Source organism: Aphelocoma coerulescens, chromosome 1A, assembly GCF_041296385.1.
Source record: "Aphelocoma coerulescens isolate FSJ_1873_10779 chromosome 1A, UR_Acoe_1.0, whole genome shotgun sequence".
Classification (NCBI taxonomy): domain Eukaryota; kingdom Metazoa; phylum Chordata; class Aves; order Passeriformes; family Corvidae; genus Aphelocoma; species Aphelocoma coerulescens.
The window spans coordinates 4080578-4097290 of record NC_091014.1 but is presented as its reverse complement, the minus strand read 5'-3'; the positions used below and the strand labels follow the sequence as shown (position 1 = coordinate 4097290).

The 16713-nt window shown below is 39.4% G+C and overlaps 1 long non-coding RNA gene across 1 annotated transcript in view; it reads right to left on the bottom strand.

Annotated features, from left to right (window-relative positions):
- LOC138121164 (uncharacterized) overlaps nt 1–16713 on the bottom strand; it is an 89856-nt gene that overhangs the window by 56921 nt on the left and 16222 nt on the right. Inside the window, exon 2 of the long non-coding RNA XR_011156118.1 lies at nt 4287–4618. This is a non-coding gene — a long non-coding RNA (uncharacterized lncRNA). The remainder of the gene's footprint in view (nt 1–4286; nt 4619–16713) is intronic.

The following is a 16713-nucleotide window of genomic DNA, read 5'->3' as shown; positions in this document are numbered from 1 at the left end:
TCAGGCTTGTTCTCAATCCATTAACAACCTAATTTCCCAAATCCCTATGCATCCCTGAAATAAGTCTTTGTTTCCCTGTTTGAACATTTCCAGAGACTGCTGGTTTTCCCCTCCTCAGTCTCCATTCCTATCAAAAGCTCCTTTCTGACCAGTCTCTATCCCATCCTCCAAAAAGCTGCTTCCTAAAAATACCCTCAGATACTCTCAGGGAATGCTCCATCTCCCTCCTATCAGAGACCTGCACCTGATGGCAAACACAGCACAACAAGGAACAAAATTTTCCCCCCAGCATGGTCAGCAGAGACACAAGAAATTCAAACACCAGACACAATGAAAACCAGGGGTTTTCAAAAAGGCCCAAAAGGTCAGCTTGCCAAAACCTTCATTAACAAGATCCGAGTTCTTACTTCCCTTTTTTCTCTGCAGAATTTCCTGTTTGGTTCATGGAAGGTACATTGAAGCCATGATCAGGCTTCTTAGTGAGAAGTTCTTTGTCCTGTTGTTGGTTTCAGCCACAGTTCAATGAATAGATGACCATCATTGTTAAAATTTTGGGTTTTGTCCTGTTGTTGGTATCAGCCACAGTTCAATGAATAGATGACCATCATTGTTAAAATTCTGGTTTCTCTAGTTACAATTTTTTTTAAAAAAGAAGTTCTTCAGAACTCAGTATGCATAGAAGTGATAAACAACCACCTTCTTTAGCCAACCAGAAAACTGATGTTTCCTTGATAACTGTACTAGATTCTAGCATCTGCAGGAGGCACACAGACAGCTTGAACCACGTACAAAACTTCATTTTATTTAATGTTTTGAGCATTTTACATACATATATATAGATATAGATATATAAAGTAAGGAGAGAGAGAGAGAGAGAGACACACAAAGTCATAGATACAATAGCAGATTGGGACTCTAGGGAGACTGAGCCCCACTGCCCTCTTTGAAAAATTCCAAAGCCACTGGATTAAGGTTCCAGAAGCAATTAATCATTTGAGATTCTTTCTAAAAAAACCAAAACAAAAAACCTCCAGCTTCCATTTTGGCACTGTTTACTAATTTTCTCTTCTAATATCCATTATTTTCCACCTGAAAAGAAGTTAAATGACATTTTATAAAAGGTGTCAAACCTGGACACCATTTTTTTTGAAAAAGCTTGTCAACAATTTTTTATCTTTTACTATTTGACACATATTAAGAAGAAAATAGGAGAAATCTCTTGAAAACTTTGATGGCTGGCAAGAATCCCATCTCTTCACAGAAAAAAAGAAAATACCCTGTGTTGTAAAGAAAATTATTTACTATTTGCTGTGATGGGTTTTTAAGGTTTACTTGCAAATGCCTGGTAAACAAAAAGGCACCTTTTTCTTAAATTATTTTGAAGTATAAACAACTAAAGCAGACCACAAAACCTTCTTTAAACTATTCCACCTCCACTGAAGATCATCACAACTTGGCTACTTTACAGCTTTACCAGGGTAATACACATCTGCACAATGAATACTGAAACAAAGACAAAAAATAGAAGCAGAAAAGACACCCTTTTCTGTCTTCAATAAAAACCTAAAGTTAGAATTTTAAATGAGAAATATGGGAATTTCCCCTATAAAAACTGCAGGTGGCCAGAAAAATTTCTGACAAGCAAGCTTACCCACAGATTCAATGACAAGATTTTACAAAATAGATGTAAAAAGAATAATCAGGACACAAGGCACTGCCTCAGACAGGACTACTCAAGATCAGATGCCAACCAGAAACAAAGTACAAAGGGAAGTAAAAAATGTAAGAAAGGTATCAAAGTTTGGAGGCTCAGTCAGTAGAAACAAAGACACCTGAGGAAGAGAACATCAAAATTATTTAGGTTGGAAAAAGACCTCCAGGATCATTTTAGTCCAACCATGAACCCAATGCTGCCAAGGTGCAGCAGTAGAAGACCCTTGGGACAAGTGTGGCCAGGCAACTTTGAGAAGCTTCAATTAAGGCAGCCCAAATCAGATGGTCACTTTAAAGATGTTTATGAGTTGAATGAACACTCAGTCAGATCTCAAGGGAAAGAGGGTTTCCATCTAAGTGGTGGCAACAGCTCTGATGACCTGGGCTGTCAGGAGCCCCTAAACAAAAACGAAGGGGAAAGAAGATTCCTCTTGCAAAACAAGCCTGTACAGCTGAGTTCATCAGTTCCCGTGCTTAAAATGAGATCTGTACCAGCTAACACTTGTGAAGGTGAACTCTTGCTGAAATAATTCCCAATCAGATTATCCAAAACCAAATCCATCTCAAAAGAACATGGAGTATTTTTCAGTCTGAAATACAAGAAGGTTGTGCTCTGTGCTGCCAGAAGAGACGTGAAATCAGGGTGCTGAATAGTGACTTCTTGCTTCAACTGTTCAGCACCATTGCTTGAACAGTACTGGAGTCTTTTGGTAAGAAAAGACAGGCCAATTTTATGTAACAACTTTCACTACATTAAGAGTTACTGGTAAACTGAAATGCAAACAACAAAAATTATTTTGACAGTAGTAAAAAAACAATCAGTCAACACTTTCAGCAGTATCTGGAAAAAGTCATCTCCCATCTATGGAGAACAACATCAGCATGTGATGCTCCAGGAGATGGGTATAGCCTGAATTTCTAGCTCCTAACTCCACAGGGACAAACTCCACAGTGCTTTGTGGTGACAGAGCCATTCCCTTGCCCAGACTGCACAATCCTTTGTTGCTGGGGTTGACTTGTCCTCGGATCTTGTTCTTTACAGCTTCAGCTCCTTCTTCCTCTATCTCAGAAAACCTCGCCCTTCCTCAGACTACAGAGGAAGCACATTAAACTAATACAATGTTAGTATGATGTACATCTCAGACTTTTACAGGCTGAAGATGCTCTCCTCTTACTACAAAGCATGATAAAGTATTAAAAACATGAGAGCTGGCACAGGGACTTCTTACCAAATGCTCTCCTAAGAGAAATAAACGTTCAGTTGAGAGAAAAAAATTATTTAGTGTGAAGTTCACCTGGTCTAGCACTAAATACTGTTCAACAGCTGGTCTTAAGATAAATATCAATTTGTGTCTTTAAAGTAGTTTATTTTTTGAAAAAATGTTTACTGAAAACAGTCATCACATACTGAGAATTTCCACATTCAACCTAACACTCAGACTAATTTGCCTCATATAAGCCCTCCAGTAAATCCAAAGCCCTTTTCCCTTGTGTATTAGCTACCAATTACTACCAACACAGATACTAAAATCTCAGAAACAAAATAAATGCTAATACCTAGATAACACTTCCCTCTGAACAGCTTTTGCTACATCAAACAGCTGTATTTTTTTCATTCCAGGGTTCTGATGCACACCTGGCTGCGAAGTTTTCATGTTTAACACCATGAGGATGAACCCACAGACACTGCTGGCTGCACAGCAACCCAAACCACCACTACTCCTATCAGGAAAGGGCCAAGAACCAACATCAATCCCACCAGGAAAATGCCAAGAACGAACAGCTGAAAGCAACTCTATGGTTTCACCACCTGCTGCTAAAACCACCTTTACCCATTTTCCAACCCTGACTGTTCATTCCCCCTTCATACAGCTGTGCCATGAACTAGATCTTGGTACTGACCCTGGACAAATCTGATTTTGCTTCTTTTGTTGCTGGTTCTGCAGTGGGTTCACCCACAGCTTTAGGAGCACCAGGCCAGGACCAGGGGCCAGCTGGCATCCAGGAAGTAACTGGGGGATGCTGACTGCTTCTTTCAGCAGTTCTGCCAGTTTATGCCAGCTTAAAATTCCCAAGGAACTACGTAGAATTAGGCATATTCAAGTTAGAAATGCAGCAAAACACAACAACAACAAAAAAAGAAGCAAGCACAGACTGTTTGTCCCATAGAACAAATTACTAGGGGAGATGTTGAAATCCTCATTTCTAAGTAACTCCCAACCAAGCCAGCCTGCCCTTCTGAGAAACATTTTCAGCAGATGCCTGTTAATTTTTCAAATTTTCAGTCAAACATAAGCTACTGAGCTCAAAACAGAGAGTAACAGTTACACGTAATGACCTGCAACACCCTAAATGTCAGACCAAATTACCCAACAGCTCCTTCTGCCTCCCATCTTTGAAATGCAGATATATTTTAGTTCCATCCCTGGCTGTGTCAGATCAGCAGGCTTTAACAGTGCGAAACACAAGAGTCAAATTTAATGATATCCCTTGCCTGGAACAAGTCCAGGGGTTGAATCTGATTTCTGCACGTAGAAACAAGCAGCTCTTAACATTTGATCTGGAACTCGTACCTCATTAGGAGGGAAGCAGAATTCTCACCCAGTCCCGGTTTCAAGCTGGCGATGAGGGAGAAGGAAAAGTAGAAGGAAAACGAGAAGGAGCTGTGCTCTGCTAGAGCTGGCCACCAACCCCGTCAAAACCCTCAGCTGTGAGTGCAGGGAATGATAATTTTGCCTGCCACGAGCAGACAGCTTCTGTGAGTCGGGAATCTTCACGTTCAGAAGCTCTAAGGAGGAGGGTCAAATCAGAAACCTTGGCTTTCAGCATCGTTCTTCGTGCCTCAGTGTGTCAGGGTGAAGGAAGATGTCTTCTCTCTGCTTCAGTGACTGTGTAGTATTTCATCCTTTGCAAAAAAGAAAAAAAGGAAAAACAAAACTCTAAATTTACAAGACGTGTAGCACTTGGCAGGATTTTGTAACTGCTGAGTGACTGAGATGAGCTCATTTAACACAATTTTGAAATAAATGTATTATTTTGTATAGCTGAGCCTATAAAATTCTGCAAGGCAATGAGAGAGGGGAGGGATGATACAGAGCATGGCCTGAAGAGTGTGGCCTGTTGCCAGTGCCCACACACACTTATCCCTCTCTTTTCCAGCCTCTATCACATACACACACTTCCTGGAAAGAAACAATCCACTCAGGGCAAGTAGGAGCATTTTTCCAGTGCTGCCAACTTCTGCCAAAATTCTATTTTCACTTTAAAATAAAGACCGTGTTCGTTTAACTACAAGATCCTTGACTTACATAGCAACACCTGTCAGAGAAGTAGAAATAAAACAAGCAGGGCAGGGAATGAGGATTTTTCCCAATTCTCTCCTGCTTTCTGTGTGACCAGGAAAAGTGGAATTCATCACCACCATGGGCAAACTGCACTTTTAAATCCATCATGCAGAGACAGAGTGTGCACTGGAGAAGAGTGGTCAGGAACAGTCACGGATACACAGGATGGGAACCAAGTGCTGGGAGAGCCAAGCCCACCACTTCTCACACCTGATGCTTCTGGCTTTACACACCTTAAAAACCAACTGTGTAAAGGAACACACTACACAGAAATATCTTCAGCAACACGAGGCTTTAAAGTCCTTTTACACTTTCTGCAAATTCACAGCCTCTGTTTAGATCTGCTCCTTTAAGTAGCTCAGGTGTGGGATTTAAAACAAGCTCCTCAGCTGAATGAGCTGCATGTAGCTGACACTGACAGAGTCAGCATCAAAATCCATTGCTAGAGATTCTTCATCCTGTTATTTACATTAGTCAATAATATTGAGTAGGTTTTTTAAAAAAACAGAACAACTTTCAGTGTTGTTTCTAATAACCTAAAAAAAAAAAGGCATTTCAATCTTTCAGAAAATTAATACCTGAAATTATCATCCTCCAAGTACATGTACAAAAACACCCAGTTAAGAGATACCAGCAGCCTAAGGATTACTGAGAAATAATATTTTCTGCACTTTCATTCCAACACTGACTGCCAGACTGTCTAAGAACGAGATTGAGCAAGCCATGGGGACAAGTGGCAGCCTACTCATGTACCAGGCAATGCAGCAAGGACTGGAAAAAGGACAAATTAACCCATTTTCAGCTTGGGCTGATCTGGTTATATCACCAACCCGAGCTAAAACCAGCTTGGGAATCAGAGCAGAGACACTGCTGTCGCTGAGTAAGCACATAAAGGAGGCCAGAGGCATCAATCAAATTCAGGAGGGAACTGTGTAAGTAATAATCACATAAATATGTATGTTTAGGGGTAAACTAAATGGATATGTTTTTAAAAACCCAAGAAAATTCCTTCTCTCTTTTACAAGCCAGATCTGAGCTGTTCACTGTGGAAGGATCCCTGTTTGATCAATGCTGACAACATACAGGGAGCACTGGAATTCTCTCCCTGCACTACCATGTTTATGGTCCAAGTAATGCAAAGGTCAAGAATGAACACACCCAGAACACAAAAGACACCCACTCTTGTGTATTAGAGAAATATTTACTCAATTAGTCATAAAGAAGTTAATTCACCCCTTGAATGACTGAAAATACCTTAAAATTGCATCAGTTTTCCCTTTGCTATAAAATAATTAAAGGCCTAAATCAGTTCCACAAGAGAAACTCATTCCTAACCACAACTAAGGCATGAGCACTCCAAGATCTCCTCATGGAAAAATAATTATATTGATTTAAATAAAACAATGAAATTACTGTTAGTAGCTGAAAGCTTGCAGAAATTTACAAGTTCAAGCAAAAATTACCAGCATTTTAAAAAATGTCTAGAGAAATTCTACATAAAACCACTCGATTTGAAACAAATCATGCCCTTTTTTGAGCACCACAGTAAGTTATACTCAACTATTACACGAGTATTAAACTAACCCAGTTCTCCTTTATGTAAGTCACCAAGAGAATGCTCCTTCTTTTTACCCTTTTCTGATTTCCAGAAAAAATTTCTTGAAAAACTGCTTCTGCTAGAATTACTGGAGTCTGAAGTATGACCACTAATTTACAATCAGCAAAGGACATTTCTTATCCCTAAAAAATTTAGAGATAAAAATATTTTTAAATCGAAGTACAAAAATTAAAAAAAAAAAAAAAAATATCACAGTAGTCATGACAACCCCATTCCCTTTCCTTCTGCTCACCCATGTCATCAATATGATACCTAAAATAATCCACGGTAATTAAACTATCTGCAAGAGACATCAACTTGTGCAGAAAATAATTCTAGAAGAACTTACACCAAAAACTGTCAGGGTTTAATGCCAGCCAGGAACCAAGTTCGATGCAGCCCCTCGCTCCCAGCACAGGGGGATGGGGAGAACTGGGAAAAGTTAAAACCCATGGGTTGAGATAAGGGCAGTTTAGTAATTTAAATTAAGTAAAATATCACCCTAATAATAGTAACGAGAAGAGAGATAATAAAAAGAGAGAAAACAAGTGATGTACAAGTCACCAGTCACTGACTGATGCCCAGCCCATTCCAAAATACCACTGACTCCTCCTGGATAACATCTCCCAGTTTACATACTGGGCATAATGTTCCATGGTATGGACTATCCCTCTGGCCAGTTCAGGGCTGTTGTCCCAGCCACGTCTTCATCACCAGAGCCTGGGAAATTGAAGTCCTTGACTAGGAATAACCACTCCTTAGCAGCAACCAAAACATCAGTGTGTTATCAACGCTATTCTCACACTGAATCCAAAACACAGCACTGCACCAGCTACTAGGGAAAATTAACTCTATCCCAGCCAAAAACATGACAGACTTGTTAGTCTGACCTCAGCTCCTGAAAAAAATATGGAGAGGATTATACTGGGTGCTGCTGAGAGTCTTTTGAAGACTACAACCACCAGGCACAGTCAACACAAGGTTAATTAATTTGATAGGCAGCTATGATAAGGTCAGCTGCCCAGGGGAGGAAGGGGATTTAGTTCTTCTGGATTTTAGTAAGGCTTTTGGTACTCCCAGCATCCTTCTGGACAAGTTGTCCCACGGTGGGAAGAGCAGGTTCACAGTGCTCTGGGTGAAGAACCAGTGGAAGAGCAGAGCTCACAGAGGCTCCCCAGCAGCCTGGGAACTGTCACCAGTGGTGCTCCTCAGATCAGCCCTAGGGCAGTCCTGTTCAATGGCTTTATCAATGACCTGGATGTTTTAACCCTTTAGCAAGCCCTGAATTGCTCAGGTAGATGGCCTAGATGATCACTGTAGGTCCCTTCCAACTGAAATATTCTATTCTATGCTAACATCTACACCTGGGTGTAAAGCAAGCACCAAGTGGGAAAGATTGCACCTAATCATTTCAGCAGGGCACTTAGTGCCCACCTAAACCTTCCAATAAAATCTCTAATTTCACCAATATGATTCAATTTTTACTTTTCCTCCCATTATTTCAACGGCAGGTGACACGTCCAGAGATGGTGAAATCATTTGGGAACATTAGAGCAGAGCCCTGTAATTCTGCACCTCTTTAATCAATCCATACAGGTATTTTAAGACTACAGTTAACTGCACTGCAGAGTCTGATTACAAGAACAGAATAAAACTCATCAGGACTATTTCTGGGAATTTAATAACAGAGTGGCCAAGGTAGCACCATGGTGTCTATTATGTATCTACATTTGACAAACTGATTTTATTCTAACCCAGTACATTCCCCTCCAACTGCCTGACTCAATTCTTACAACTCAAGAAAGATTCTACACATCAACACATATGTTAAAAAAAAAGGAAAGTGCAATGCTAGTAATTCCCCATTGTGCATTCTTCAAAAGCCTATTTTGGCATATATTGGAGACAAAAGACCTGGATTCTACAGATTTCCACAGAAAAACAGCACATCTGTAATAAAACCGTATTTCTTACAAAGCACAGTGATCAAATCACGGATTATTGGGATTTATCTCAATTGTCCACACCATGTACCAGCCATCCAGGTATGCCTGTAGGGAAAGGAGATCTACTTAAACTACCAGAGCTTTTAGTATGGTTCATGTCACTAAATCCAGTCTCTCCATGAGAAAATGAGGAATCACATCCTAAACTTCTTAAGGTAGCCCTCCACTGACGGTAAAGTCCAGAGTAACCTGCTCAGATCAGTCATTCCCTGACACTGCTGGTTCCTGGAGCCTGGAGGGATTAATCTTGTTGGCAATTTTAAGTTCCTCCTGGGTGGTTTCAAGGCAACACTCGTGTCCAAAAAATTAAACACTTGGCAAAAGGAAGGTTTGTACTTCTGGTATCAAAAATTACATACGCAAGCCCAGAATATTAATTAAAGACACAGTGACCCTGTGGTCATCAGCCAAGGAAATGATGCTGAGGACAAAGACATTCTGCCCTCCTGCTCTGACCACAACTCCCTCTGTTGACATGATGATATTTCATCTTTCTATGAGAGAAATGAACCATCACATCTATTTCCTGAAACTGCTGAGTCTTTTGTACCTAGAGAGGATACAACAGATAGACAAGACCTTCAGACTGAAGGAAACAGAAATTAAATGGAGGTAGCAAAGCACAATTTCTCTTCTGCACAATACAGAAGAGCAGTTCCCCTCATCTGATCTTTACATCAGTCAGTGACCTATGTCTTATAATTAGACAATATCGTTACCCACATAACACAACATGCAAGATTGAAATACCTAATACTACTACTAATTTACTTAGCATTTGGTTATAAAAACAAAACAGAACACAAAAAAAACAAAAAACAAAACCAAACCAATCATAAAAAAAACCCAACCCCAAAACCAGAAAAAACCAAACAAACTCAGTGTTTTCTATTAAAAAAAAAAAATATTAATCAACTCTGAAGTTTTCTAACCAAAAAAGAAAATTACCTATTACTGAGTATTTGTCCCATTGAGATCCAGAAAAGCTCCTGGGCTGTTTTAACATGCACTTCACTGACTTGGACCTGGTTTCAGCAAGGGTTTTGACTCCTTAAGCAAGCACTATCAGGTCTGATCACCTTCCCAGTTTGTCATTCCTGTTCATGATTCAACTGTATTCCACAGAAGAGAAAAACACCCTGAGCAATACCAAGAATAACATGCTTCCTTTCCTGCTCGGATACATTTATGTCAGTCATCTTCCTCTCCCAATAAATTTCAAGGCATCTTTTGAAACACGGAGCCATAATTCCATTGGAACTTATCAGTCCTGTGGTTCAAGCAAGCTGAGCAAGCTTCACCCTTGGTGGCCCACAGATCTGAGGTAACTGAGAATAAATGGACTTGGGAAACTCTCTCTGGATATGGATTTCCACTGTTTCTGCTGGAAAAAAACCGACTGGACCAGCCTTCATGCACCAAGCAGATTCCTGCCCCTGTTTGTACACAAGAATTGATTTATTTCTTTACTTCTATTCACATTATACAGGGTGAATCCTCTGGGTCTTTCCTTCATTCTCCTCCTTTGCTGTGCCACTCTCTGTTTCAATTCAAACTTGAAGAACATGCTATCAAATAACATCAAATAATGTTATCAAATTCAACAAACTGACTAAAGCAAATGAAGGGAACAACCAAAGGCCCTGGAAATGGTGTCTGGAGAAACCGACTGCCAAATGGCCACGGACACACTCTGTACTTTTCCACTGTTTGGTTAAAAGCTGTTAAGACGGGTCACATGGAGAGATGGAAAAGCCTTATTTAATCCCATGTTGGTTCAATTACCTTTCATCTTCAAAAAGCCAACTCCACTGGGCTGCAGCATCTATTTCCCGTAAGACAGTTAAAAAAAACAAGTGTAAAAACACTCCTCTGCCACCCAAGGCACTCCATGTGACTGCTGCAGCCTGGATCTCCCCTCCTGCACCCTGGATCTACTTAAAAACTGCCCAGCAGATGGATTCAGGTAAAGCCTCTGCACATGAACTTCTCTGCTCCAGATCCCAGAACTATTTACAACATGACAATACAGACACGAAAGACACAGAAATTGCTTTCCTGTTAAAACAGATCTTTCAGGTCAAAACAAAAGATTATGTTCTAACACTGACAACCACACGATGTATACTTCTTTTTCATTCCCAAACTAACCCAGTACCCCAATACTGCTGCCACCTGTGGCACTTAAAATCAGAAAATCCATTTAGCAACTAAAACCATTTTTAGTTTAAAAAAAAGTCTAAAGAGTGCAAACAAAAAAAAGGACAAAAAGATTTTAATGTAAAGCAGGAGAAAAAAATTATCAAATATTGAGTACAGCAAAATGAAGATACATTTACTACTGGAAAATAGTTGATAGAACCCTTTGATTGTTTGCTACGATGGTAAAATCAATTCCAGAATTTCTGCTTTATCCTTAGACTTTCCAAAAAGCCAAATGCAGATGATTCTTTGAAAATTTTGTTAGTTATGCAAAGCTGGTTTCTTATTTTTGGGCTTACACTGGGAAATAATTAGAGAAAAAATTGGCAATTACTAGAGAAACTACACCGAAACCTACATCACTCTACAATAACAAGATCTGATTCTGTCCACCTTTACCATGTAAAAGATGCCAATTTTGGCAATACAGTGTTACGACGACAGACTTTTCCACCAGTGCTAATGCAGTTCTACACCAGGGCAAACAAGTACCAAATCTATTATTCACTGAAACAACAGCATAAAAATCCTGGAGATAAGGAAAGCCTTCTCCCTTGTTGTTTTTTTTTTTTTAAATTTGGTCTTCTGATTAGAGCAAAACAATCCTGGGTATATTCTGGAAGTAAACCTCCTGGGTATATTCTGGAAGTAAACCTACAGCTTCTTGGGAGAAGCACTGCAGTTCTGGCAACCAGCTGAGAAAAGCTGATCTATAACAACCTCCTATTTCAGCACGTCTGAACTTCCTCAGCCCTTGCCTCTGTTCAGCAATTCCTTTTTCCCACCTCACATTATCCACCTGGGAAGCTGAAGGCAGAAAGCTGCTTCGTCCCTGCTCTGCTCTTTGCAACACCTCACAGGGCTGCAAAACGCAAGCCTGGCAAATCTGTCGTAACAGAGCCTAAACGCTGCAGAAATTAGGATTTCACGTGTGAGTACACTCCTAGTGGTAAATGCACACAGGATCCTCGTGTGCTACGTTACAAATACCAATACTCGCAGTAGTGCTGCCATCTGCACTGCTCCTTTTGAAGTGCCTGCCCATCAGATGGTCGCCTGCTGTAACCTCCTGCCTCCCTCCATCCTGCCCTGACCCGCTCCTGCTTCCAAGTGTGTCCCAGCTGTCCATCCCTGAGTCTCACAGCTGAGTTTATGAGGCATCATTTAATTTGATATTATTCACAGAACAAGAACCCAGTATTGATCTGTTTTCGCTGCTCTCAAAATCTGAATGATTACCTCAATGTGCTGCCTTGAATGACTTCCAGAGGACTTGCTTTTAGTAGAAGGTTAAAAATCTCTGTTGTAAAACAAAAACGTGATCAAATTAATGTGTGTAATTGAATATAACTTACAAAGCCATTTTTAATTTAAAGGCTCTGAATAATCCAAAATCTGCTTCCCTACAACATTGCAAATATTCCATGGTATTAGTCTCTGTGTTAACACCCTGACAGTAGCATCAACTATTCCCTAGTATGAACAAGAAATGTACTTCAATATTTATTCATCCTGAGAGCAACTTCTTTTATTCCAGTAATCCAGCATAAGTCCTCAGTACACAGCAGTTCACCCAGCTTTTGGGGAAAAAAAAAAAAAACAAAACAAACCCCCAACAAAACCCAACCCTTATTTTTAGCAACCTACAATTCAGTGTTGCAGCCTCACCCTCATTTTCCCCATTAAATTAAAAAGATCCTCATCTTTCCTCTGGGTAGTAATATGAGGTCTCATCTCTCCCTTCCATGCTCCCAATTTTCCAAAATTCAAATCAGATCATTCACAAAAACCAGTGCAGACCTCTAGTGACATTCTACAGTGTTTCTGCTCATACATCAATCACTGCTTAGCGTATTCCAGGCTATTTTTAGGACGAGTGATTAAAAGGTCTTTTTAAAAATCATAAAGACAGACTGAGAAGCCTCAGTCATTAAAACTTATGCAGTAATTAAAAAGAACTTGAAGTACTTTGCTGAGTCAGGTCCTACTCCACACTTCTAGAAAGTTCTGCAAAATACAGAAAATCTCTGCAGGGTCAGAAAATAAAATGTTGCCCTGACAAACCTTGACAATTTAGCCCAAATGATGAAGAATTAATTGGGCCAAGAGACTTAAGCCCAAGATCTGCAGAGTGCCCAGTCTTGTCCACAGACTCAGCACAGGTACTCAAGAGTTTGGAACCAGGCTGGATCCTTGTTTTCCAACCACTGAGGGCCTCACACAGAACACCAAGTTTCTGTTACAAAGCAGAGACTGATTCTCACTAAAAATAATGATAAAGTCAACAGAACTAATGGGAATACAAATGGATGGACAGGAACTCTAGTCTGCAGGAAAATTAAAATGCAGGATTTGCTGCAAAGGTGAAAGAAATGTGTGAACAATTAAATTGTGTTAGACATAGACACTGAGGGGAAGGTGAACAAGCATGTTCCAACACAGAAATTTTGACAAAGCAACTATGCAACAGTTCCAGACCACGGGTTTTATCAAAGGGAGATTCAGTGGTTTGTTTTTTAGTCTGACAAAATGAACTACAGAAACAAGTTTCAATATTGAGGAAAATGTCTCCCAATTAAGTAAATTTATGAAGCTAGAGATGTAAAATCACATTGATTCCACAAGTATTATTTTTCATAAAGATAGAGCTCAATCTTGACCACATCTACCACGGCAAAACAATTGGTATGTTTTCAAAACTATGTTTTCAAAAGTGACTTAGAACTGGGTTGTGCTCCTTTTTGTATCCTCAGGGACTATTACTTTGGAGGAGTGAAATGATGCATTTTCACTTTTACAGATGACAGGGACTATTGCCAAAGTAACAACATTTATACACTGAAAGCCTGCAGGATTCTATTCTATACAACAGCAACGCACCACGCTTATTAATAATCTCTTAGTTTCTCTTTCTCTCCATCTGGTGTTATTTCTGTGCATCCCTCAGTAACTTCAAATTTGAAACCATTTTTCATTTTCTTGTGTCATTTTATTTGAAACATATGCTTCAGTTATCATCTTTGTCTGCATGTGTGATATCAATAATGATTCTATACAGAAAGAGTCAGATTCCAAAGTCTTTATTAGGTAACAGCTTGCCTGAGCAACATGGGCAGTCTACAAACTATTTAAATCAATTAGACTAATTTCCATATTACTCAACCTGACACAGACACTGTACATCAGAATCTAAGTAAACACATATAGACAAGTAAAAGAAAAGCTATTTGCAAACACTGTGAAAGATCACAAACAGATTAAATGAAGATTACAGTGAACGCCACATCAAACCCCAGCCGCTGATCCACCTCACGTGGTGTCCTGCCCAGCAGGAAACTCCACGAACATTTCACAGAAAGGTGTGAGGAATTCCTGCAACACAAAGCTGTAAAGTAAATGGTAAAAAAAAGGGATCACTTCTACCTAAATGTCACCTGTTTCTGGCAGGCAAACACCCCTGAGAATCTATGTTCTGCTTCACCGACAAATAATTGCCAGGAGATTTCCTCAAACCATCACACTCCGGGTTTTGTCCATTACACAACTCTCTTCTTTAATTTCTAGTAAAATAAAGTATCTTAATTAACACATTATTATATGGCACCCAATCAAGACAAAATTTTCCAGTACCAAACCAGTTAATAGGAGAAGGTAAACAATTAGTTCCTTAATATCACGGTCTGTGTGTCCTCCTAGTGATAACTATCTGAAACTGCACTGATCCGCTGCTACGAGCTCGGTCCTTGCTTTAACTCTTCATTCCCTTCATTCCACTTTGATTTTGGGAAATTCCAGCTGTCAAGCCACATACTGCTCACTGTTACTCACCCAAATAAAGCCCCCACAAGATCAGCACTAGGTAATAAAATCAAGATGCAAAGATAACTATTAACTACTGCACAGCAAATGTAAAACCAATAAAGCAATTTAAAGTTTCAAAAGAACAAACAAAGTGCAAAGTACTTCAAGGCTTAGGTTTTTAAGCAACACAGAAAACTAAGTGACTCCAACATGATTTTCAGCTAAGTCTATGTGCCAGTTTCACCCGAAGACAAAACATTTTAATCCGAATAAACATGAATGCTCCTCCAATGTGATCATTACTGAAGATTCAATTCCATTTGTACAAAGCAGCTGGACTACAGCTCTGCAGGCCAAAGGCTTTAGGTCACTTTATCTGAACCCTTTTCTATCACAGGTTATTGCATTTTGTCCAAAACAGAACAAAGAAGAACTTTATCTGACTTTTTTTTCCACCTATCAGATGACCACACACTGACCAGAGAATCGACAAAAAAAACAATTCAAGAGATATTCCCAGATTATCTCAGATGAAACACAACACCAACCTATAGAGGAATGCAAAAATCATCGACAGCTCTACCAGACTGAACTGAAAGTTCACCTGGACCTCAAACAAGTACAACTTTTTGGGATTACCTGCAATTCTTATGACCACACTGCATTCTCCCCAACACCCCGGATAAAATGATATGACCACCTTGCCAGAAGATGAGGATACTGGTGCCACAGCTACAAGTTTAAAACCCAGACAATGAGGGGAAAAAAAAAAAGTAGTATCAACAGAACACAGGAACCTCAAGGGGTTCATACTCTTGGTTCTTCCTACAGGGGTGAGAAAAGTCATAAAGTTGAGTTTTAGGAATCTCATTGCTATACAGGCAGAAGAGGTTTGAGATATGTAAGGGTTATGACAGACAAGCTATTGACAAATGCTAATTACCAATAAAATTACCATGGAAATTCACAGGAATGTTGCCAACTTTAGGTTGACAGGCAGCATGTCTTTCTGGAAATAGAGTTTTTAGCTGTTATAAAACAGCACGATGACTGGCTAAACCCACAGTATTATTAGAAGTGCTTGTAAATTTAAGAACTACTTAAGAATTTCCCATTGTTATTACTTCTGTGAAGCCTGGCAAGTTTCAGTATATTGTGAATGGTCATCAAACGAAGACCTGATTTGAAATGAATGAGTATATTACTAACCCCAAAAATTCACATTTATCTTCGACCTTCAAACTGACACATGATGTTCAAACACTCATTTTCACAGCAGAATCTCTGTATTTTCATATCCTGCAATACTTAGATCATTTATCAAAGCACTCTTTTAAAGGTGTTCTAGCTAGTCTTTACTCTGCTAGGTTAGGTATTAGCCTTAAGTCGTATTTTAGCCAATTAATATGAAGAAAAAAATCCCCACAAAGTAGAAAAAATATTCAACTCAAATATGTCATCCAGGCATTTTAGGATTATACTGTTATTTTAGAAATATGCATACACTTTTGAATTATTTCAGTTCATCTAATCTGGTTAAAAAAAATTTTAAAAACCCCAGACATAACTCTATTAAAACTGCTTTAGAATTCTAATTTTTCCTTCAGACATGCTTTTCATCTTTCCTGGTTCCCACACAAGCTGACCTGCCACAGTTTAGTTAATTTATGTTTCTCTATGAGGACCATATTTCACTTCAAATAACGCGTTTTGGTTGGAATCATCTCTTTTACATTATAAATGTCATACAATCCAAAACTGTGTTCTACGTGATGAGTAATAAAGCTTGGCTGCCTGTTTCCTTTATCACACACACACATATATATATATGCTTGGGGTTTTTTTATTATTGCCAAATCCTTCATGTCTTACAAAAATTTGATGGCTACTTCCATCTCCTGAGCAACAAAAGACAGGACAAGAGAAAACTACTTCAAGTGGCACCAGGGGAGGTTTAGGTTGGATATTAGGGAGAATTTCTTTACCAAAAGAGTTGTTAAGCATTAGAACAGGCTGCCCAGGGTAGTGCTGGAGTCCCCATGCCTGCAGG